Source organism: Coregonus lavaretus (assembly GCF_964263955.1).
Source record: "Coregonus lavaretus genome assembly, chromosome: 24".
In the NCBI taxonomy this organism is placed as follows: domain Eukaryota; kingdom Metazoa; phylum Chordata; class Actinopteri; order Salmoniformes; family Salmonidae; genus Coregonus; species Coregonus lavaretus.
In genome coordinates, this window is record NC_140011.1 from 4714513 (window position 1) to 4722988 (window position 8476).

General features: G+C 45.1%; 1 pseudogene across 1 annotated transcript; it reads left to right on the plus strand.

The window, feature by feature from the left end:
- The first annotated feature begins 468 nt into the window (after window positions 1–468).
- On the plus strand, window positions 469–8217 carry LOC311099365 (cytoplasmic dynein 2 intermediate chain 2-like; annotated as a pseudogene). Its single transcript has 6 exons — window positions 469–487; window positions 665–820; window positions 1459–1585; window positions 1701–1822; window positions 7457–7590; window positions 7985–8217. The product of its transcript is annotated as a cytoplasmic dynein 2 intermediate chain 2-like (transcript).
- Window positions 8218–8476: the final 259 nt, after the last annotated feature.

The window sequence follows — 8476 nt, forward strand, 5'->3', positions numbered from 1 at the left end:
GCCACTGGAGTATGAGCTGCTAAATTAACAAATGAAGTAGGCAGTGGCATGGTGCATAAAACCATAGAAGCACAGTGACATATGATTCAATTCGGTCATATTCGTAGCTTATTGGGGGTGTAGCTTTCAGTGAGTTATTTTTGGCCACCCATCTCATGAGAGTGAATGTCATTCCAGTTCATCTGAATGTCATTCCAGTGCACTGCTTGCTATGAATTCTATCTGATGGTGTATGCATGTTAGGGTAAAAAGACAAATAATGTACCGTTTAGAACACTGACAAGTAGAGAGCATAAAAAAAATCTAATCGGGTGGGCCTGGCTCCCCAGTGGGTGGGCCCGGGCCCACCCGTACCTACGTGGCTGTTCGCATGGTCATGGCTAGAATGGATCCAGCTTTTGTCAAATTAATAATACTTCTACATGTGGCTGCAGCCACGTTGCACAGAAAAAACAAGTTCCTGCAAAGATGCTGGAAAATGCTAGATGTGCGGCAGCTAAGATGGAGAGGAACAATCCTTTACAAAACATGGATTTAATATCTTTCTGAGTTTTTGCTGGTTTTTGTAGAACCATATAGCCTACCACCACACTATTTTATCCATTTTGCTGGTCTCTTGTGTTTATTAAATAGATCCCAACATTTCCTTTGCAACTTTGGTTAGTCCTGAGGGACTTTCTGCATCGAGTGGAGGACATAGTCGTCAAGGAGTTGGACAAGAACGCCAAGAGTCATGCTTTTGATGGATTCGACATGAATTGGGAGGATCAGAATGAGACGAAGACAATGGCAAAAAGGCACACACACAAAAGCATTCCATGTGTACTGTAGTATTATTTTAATGCTTTTAGATATATTGGAAACTAAAATAAAAAAATAAAAAACACTTGCATCTCCCCCTGTTGATGTGTCAATCATAAAACGTTGTGTGCATTTATGATACACTGAGTATACAAAACATTAAGAACACCTGCTCTTTCCATGACATAGACTGACCAGGTGAATCCAGGTGAAAGCTACGCTCCCTTATTGATGTCACTTGTTAAATCCACTTCAATCAGTGTAGATGAAGGGGAGGAGTCAGGTTAAAGAAGGATTTTTAAGCCTTGAGACAATTGAGACGGATAGTGTGCCATTCAGAGGGTGAATGGACAAGACAAAATATTTAAGTGGCTTTGAAAGAGGTATGGTAGTAGGTGCCAGGCGCACTGGTTTGTGTCAAGAACTGCAACGCTGCTGGGTTTTTCACGCTGAACAGTTTCCCGTGTGTATCACGAATGGTCCTCCACCCAAAGGACATCCAGCCAACTTGACACAACTGTGTGAAGCACTGGAGTCCCTGTGGAATGCTTTTGACACCTTGTAGAGTCCATGTCCCGACATGGGGGGGTAACTCAATATTAGGAAGGCGTTCCTAATGTTTGTGTACTCAGTGTATGTTCTTGCGTATGTATACAGGTGTCATGCATGCATCGCCTTCATGCATGCATCGCCTCCAGCACCCAAGTGCCCAGGAGAAGAGTCTTCATGTTACCAGTATATCCTGGAGTTGCATAGGTTCAGTTATCGCCTGCGCCTTTGGTCGGTATGTTCAGACTCAAGACTTCTGCCTTCATTCACATTCATTTGACATCATGTTAGCAAAGATCATAGTTGCGTAGCCAGAACCTGAGGTGAACAGTATCTGTTCTCTGTCCCAGTGTTGATGACGGAGACTGGAGTATGGAGAAGTCCTGTGTGTGCACCTGGAACCTGGTCATAGATGTGGCCAGGCCTGTCTTGTCTCTGTCCTTCCACCCCTCTCAACCCTCTCTCATAATTGGTATGCACTTCCATGTTGCTTCTGCCAGTGGTTTGATCACCCACTGATCTCAGTACATAATACAACTGTCCTGTGTAGCTCACTCCATCTTCCATGTCTCACCATCTCCCCATCATCACAGGGAGAGGTAGTGGTCTGGGACACAAACAGGACACAGAACCTGTTTTTGGCGCCAACAGGAATGTCGACCGACACGCACCGGAAGCCAGTCTATCAGGGATTAATCTCTCTTGGACACACAACGTAAACATAACTGGCTCCTTAATCGAGCATCTGACCAAATTACACAATATTTTAGTTCTGGGTTAACTGAGATTAATCAGGTATAGACACCTCATACTATCTATGGAACTAAAATACAGTACATCTTCATTCAGGAGAACAAATGCTTAAAGACGTCATCCAATGATTTTTTACTGTTAAAAAAGCGATATCCCAAGAATAAATACAGTAAAGTACACATACTAAAGCCTAAAAATATATGTTTTGAGCAAATTTGTGTTTTTTAGACACAACTGCAAACTTCAAGGAGTAGGGCATTCAAGCTGGGAATTCGTGATGTCATCAGCCTCCACCATTGCTTGAGGAACAATAGAGGAGCACTAGAGAACAGAAGAGGAAAGCCCCCCCCCACCCCCCACACACACTTGTGCTATGTCATGACATACCTGGACCACCTATTGAGATGTGCATTTTGTTCAGTAAATCAGGTGTTAAATGAGGTGAAAAGGAGACTGGAGTGCCACTGTCACGCCCTGACCTTGAGAGCCTTGTTATTTCTCTAGTTAGTTTGGTCAGGGTGTGAATGCTAGTTGATCTATGTTATATATTTCTATGTTGGCCGGGTGTGGTTCCCAATCAGAGGCAGCTGTCAATCGTTGTCTCTGATTGGGAATCATACTTAGGCAGCCATTTTGCCTACCTATGTGGTGGGATCTTGTTTCTGTTTAGGCTTGTTGCTGTTAGCCTTTAGAACTTCACGTTCAGTTGCTTTTGCTATTTTGTCAAGTGTTTATTTAATAAATGAAACATGTACGCATACCACACTGCACCTTGGTCCGATCCTTTACACAACGAACGTGACAGCCACTGTAAAGAGATTTTCCGGAAGTTTTGTATAATTTCAGAAAGTAGTTTAGAAAGTTGCGCTCACGAGCCAAAACGAGTCCCCGAAGATTGTGCACAGTTGTGTACAATGTCATGACGTCATTGTTCTCGAGTGTCTGTAGTGTGTGCCCAAAGAAAGTAAAAAAAACTATTTGGTGTGCATGTGGGGTGTGTATGTTGGGCTCACTCAATGCAAATAGTCAGGGTAGCCATGATTAGCTGTTCAGGAGTCTTATGGCTTGGGGGTAGAAGCTGTTAAGAAGCCTTTTGGACCTAGATTTGGCGCTCCGGTACCGCTTGTGTTGCGGTAGCAGAGAGAACAGTCTATGACTAGGGTGGCTGGAGTCTTTGACAATTTTTAGGGCCTTCCTCTGACACTGCCTGGTATAGAGGTCCTGGATGGCAGGAAGCTTGGCCCCAGTGATGTACTGGGCCATACGCACTACCCTCTGTAGTGCCTTGCGGTCGGAGGCCGAGCAGTTGCCATACCAGGCGGTGACGCAACCAGTCAGGATCCTCTCGATGGTGCAGCTGTAGGTCTTTTTGAGGATCTGAGGACCCATGCCAAATCTTCTCAGTCTCCTGAGGGGGAATAGGCTTTGTCGTGCCCTCTTCACGACTCTCTTGGTATGTTTGGACCATGATAGTTTGTTGGTGATGTGGACACCAAGGAACTTGAAGCTCTCAACCTGTTCCACTACAGCCCCGTCGATGAGAATGGGGATGTGCTCAGTCCTCTTTTTTTTTCCTGTAGTCCACAATCATCTCCTTTGTCTTGATCACGTTGAGAGAGAGGTTGTTATCCTGGCACCACACGGCCAGGTCTCTGACCTCCTCCCTATAGGCTGTCTCATCGTTGTCTGTGATCAGGCCTACCACTGTTGTGTCGTCGGCAAACTTAATGATGGTGTTGGAGTCGTGCTGGCCATGCAGTCATGGGTGAACAGGGAGTACAGGAGGGGACAGAGCACGCACCCCTGAGGGGCCCCCGTATTGAGGATCAGCGTGGCGGATGTGATGTTACCTACCCTTACCACCTGGGGGCGGCCCGTCAGGAAGTCCAGGATCCAGTTGCAGAGGAAGGTGTTTAGTCCCAGGGTCCTTAGCTTAGTGATGAGCTTTGAGGGCACTATGGTGTTGAACGCTGAGCTGTAGTCAATGAATAGCATCCTCACGTAGGTGTTCCTCTTGTCCAGATGGGAAAGGGCAGTGTGGAATGCAATAGAGATTGCATCATCTGTGGATCTGTTGGGGCGGTATGCAAATTAGAGTGGGTCTAGGGTTTCTGGGATAATGGTGTGGATGTGAGCCATGACCAGCCTTTCAAAACACTTCATGGCTACAGACGTGAGTGCTACGGGTCGGTAGTCATTTAGGCAGGTTATCTTAGTGTTCTTGGGCACAGGGACTATGGTGGTCTGCTTGAAACATGTTGGTATTACAGACTCAGTCAGGGATATGTTGAAAATGTCAGTGAAGCCACTTGCCAGTTGGTCAGCGCATGCTCGAAGTACATGTCCTGGTAATCCGTCTGGCCCTGCGGCCTTGTGAATGTTGACCTGCTTAAAAGCCTTACTCACATCGGCTATGGAGAGCGTGATCACATAGTCATCTGGAATAGCTGATGCTCTCATGCATGCTTCAGTGTTGCTTGCCTCGAAGCGAGCATAGAAGTGATTTAGCTCGTCTGGTAGGCTTGTGTCACTGGGCAGCTCGCGGCTGTGCTTCCCTTTGTAGTCTGTAATAGCCCTGCCACATCCGACGAGCTTCGGAGCCGGTGTAGTACGATTCGATCTTAGTGCTGTATTGACTTTTTGCCTGTTTGATGGTTCGTTGGAGGGCATAGCGGGATTACTTATAAGCGTCCGGGTTAGAGTCCCGCTCCTTGAAAGTGGCTGCTCTACCCTCTAGCTCAGTGTGGATGTTGCCTGTAATCCATGGCTTCTGGTTGGGGTATGTACGTACGGTCACTGTGGGGACGACATCATCGATGTACTTATTGATGAAGCCAATGACTGATGTGGTGTACTCCTCAATGCTATCGGAAGAATCCCGGAACATATTCCAGTCTGTGCTAGCAAAACAGTCCTGTAGCTTAGCATCTGTGTCATCTGACCACTTCCTTATTAACCGAGTCACTGGTGCTTCCTGCTTTAGTTTTTGCTTATAAGCAGGAATCAGGAGGATAGAGTTATGGTCAGATTTGCCAAATGGAGGGCGAGGGAGAGCTTTGTACGCGTCTCTGCGTGTGGAGTAAAGGTGGTCTAGAGTTTATTTTCCTCTGGTTGCACATTTAACATGCTGATAGAAATTAGGTAAAGTCACCGGCCACTAGGAGCGCGGCCTCTGGATGAGCGTTTTCCTGTTTACTTATGGGCTCATACAGCTCATTGAGTGCAATCTTAGTGCCAGCATCGGTTTGTGGTGGTAAATAGACAGCTATGAAAAATATAGATGAAAACTCTCTTGGTAAATAGTGTGGTCTACAGCTTATCATGAGACACTCTACCTCAGGCGAGCAAAAGAGACTTCCTTTGTATTAGATTTTATGCACCAGCTGTTGTTTACAAATATACACAGACCGCCACCCCTTGTCTTACCGGAGTCAGCCGTTCTATCCTGCCGATGTAGTGTATATCCCCCCAGCTGTATGTTATCCATGTCGTCGTTCAGCCACGACTCTGTGAAACATAACATATTACAGTTTTGAATGTCCCGTTGGTAGGATAACCTTAATCTTAGGTCGTCCAATTTATTTTCAAACGATTGAACATTGGCTAATAGGATTGATGGAAGAGGCAGTTTACTTGCTCGCCGTCGGATCCTCACAAGGCACCCCGACCTACGTCCACGATATCTCAGTCTCTTTCTCATGCGAATGACGGGGATTTGGACCTTGTCGGGTGTCTGTATAAAATCCTTCGCGTCCGCCTCGTTGAAGAAAAAATCTTCGTCCAATACGAGGTGAGTAATCGCTGTCCTGATATCCAGAAGCTCTTTTTGGTCATAAGTGATGGTGGCAGAAACCTTATGTACAGAATAAATTGCAAATAACGCGAAAAAACACACATAATAGTACAATTGGTTAGAGGGCTGTAAAACGGCAGCCATCTTCTCCGGCGCCATTCTTCTGTCAACCTCATTTGACAATACTGGGTCGACCTGTACTTGCCTCCCACTTTAACTTTGCAACCTCATTGGACATAATTCCACCTGTCAATCAACATTGTCCATATGTTTGGTATTTAACGCCAGGTCCCAACACTCCGTAGTTGCATGCATGGCCTCATCAGACTAGTATGGCAAACGAGCAAGCGAATGTAATAATGTAATTTTATACAATGGAAAAGCTATAGATATGTTTGTATCAAATGCCCTACTCCTTGAAAGTCGTGCATTGATTATTTATAGCATTTGCCTACGTCATGAATGATGATCGTTGGTAATCAACTGCAGTGTTTGATTATTACCCCATATTATGAAATACCTGTGTGAATGTTTATAAGGACAAAAGGTGGACACATGGAATTATTTGATGTGGATGGATGGTTGACACGACAGAAAGGTAGGCCAATATTTTCTTGTCTAAAAAGTGGGTGAAAGTTTGCTTCAGTATTCATTTCTCGAGCGCATCAATATGTGTTGTGACATGATTGGCGAACGGGACAAATGATGGACACGTGCCTGGTAAAAACCTTAACCTATTGTGCAATATATTCCAAAAATCACCAGCGACACTATTTAGGAGCTAAAGGTTATCACAGCACAGTGTTTCTGATCGGGTTGACAATGATCTTCTAAATGTATTTCTGTGGCTACAATGCCATGGTTTAGCGCACAACATTTTCTGCTTTACAGAGAAATGTATTGAAAGAGAGAAATGAAACTACTACCTAGATTTAACTTCTAATTTCGGATGCTTTCTAACTTCTGATGCATGGATTTGTTCAATGTTTTCAATGTATTTTCGCTGTTATCAAAATAAGCACATGCAGCCACTCATGCCACTTGCTTCAGAGCAGGACAGGAACAGACAGGAAAAAGCACGTAGATCTCATGCACTAAATTATGGCAGGTTAAAAAGTAAGGATTCTGTGCCTTTTTTTCCGCTGGGAGAGGACCATCGATCTTTTATTATGCATGTATGAGCCATACATTGACAAGTCAAGTCCAAAATGGTAGGTTGAAAAAATGACAAGGTATTTTTCAATCCTCTGGAATATCTCTTTAACCAATGGTAAATGCTACATCAGGTATTGGGTATTCCCATGGTGTAATTTGGTGATAGATGTTACACAATTCCTATGTATGCCCCCGTATATATATACATTTACTACATGATTATTAGATAGTGATGGGATCATCTTGATGGGATAACGACAGTAAGATTTTGATAGCAAGGTCGTGTTCATTAGGCACTACACGTAAGAAAACTGATTGAAACAGGCAGGGAAAAGTTTAATGTTTTCTGTTGCATGCTGTAAATAACAAAACTAAGGTCTGAACAAGTCCTTTGTGTGTATCCAGGTAGCCTGGGTTCCCGTTCCGAGAAGATGGTGGTGCTGGGGGCTGGCTCCGGGGGCAGGGTGCTGCTGTGGACCGTGGACTTAGACGAGGGGACGCTGGTGCTAAGTGCCGGCTACACCCTGGCCAGACAGCAGGTGCCTCACAACAGTGCACTGAGCAAAGTGGAACTGGATCCAGGGGGCCTTGTTTAAAACATTTGATTTTGCACAGATTTGAACGTAAGTTGTTCTACGGCCAAATTCACGCCAAATTTATAAACATTAAACTTGATGTAAACATGTATGTGATGTGAAACATGCTTTGTGTTATTTACATAACTATGTATAGACGTTTCATAAATTGTTTGTTCACATTTTAAGAACTGATAGTTCACTGAAACTTTATAAAAACAAACCAAGTTTTATTGAGATGGAGATGATCGTGAACACCCTCCAAAAACACTGTCCCCTCCTGATGATGTTGATTTTGAACTGACCCAGCCTGTCCCTGCCTACCTGCCTACCTGCATGCCTCCACTCTACTCTGCAGGGCCCAGGGAGCAGCAATGTGAGGGTCACCTCCCTGGGCCTGTCCCTGTGGGACTGACACCTTCCTGGTGGGCTCGGAAGGCTGCTTGGTCAAGTGCTTCTTCTCATCCCAGATGCTAGCGGCGGTGCCCCCCCTAAGCTGAGAGCGAGGCGCTGAGGGCCCCGACCCAGTTCTCCTTCAGCCCCTGAGGAGGCCCCGTCCACTCCTTACAGTGCTCCACTTTCCACAGGTGAGAGACGTGGGTGTGTGCGGGTCTGAAAGTGGTATCCGTGAGAAATTATCCAGACTAAATTGCTTGACATCATGGGAAAATCTAAAGAAATCAGCCAAGACCTCAGAAAAAACATTGTAGACCTCCACAAGTCTGGTTCATCCTTGGGAGCAATTTCCAAATGCCTGAAGGTACCACGTTCACCTGTATAAACAATAGTATGCAAGTATAAACACCATGGGAACACACAGCCGTCATACCGCTCAGCAAGGAGATGCGTT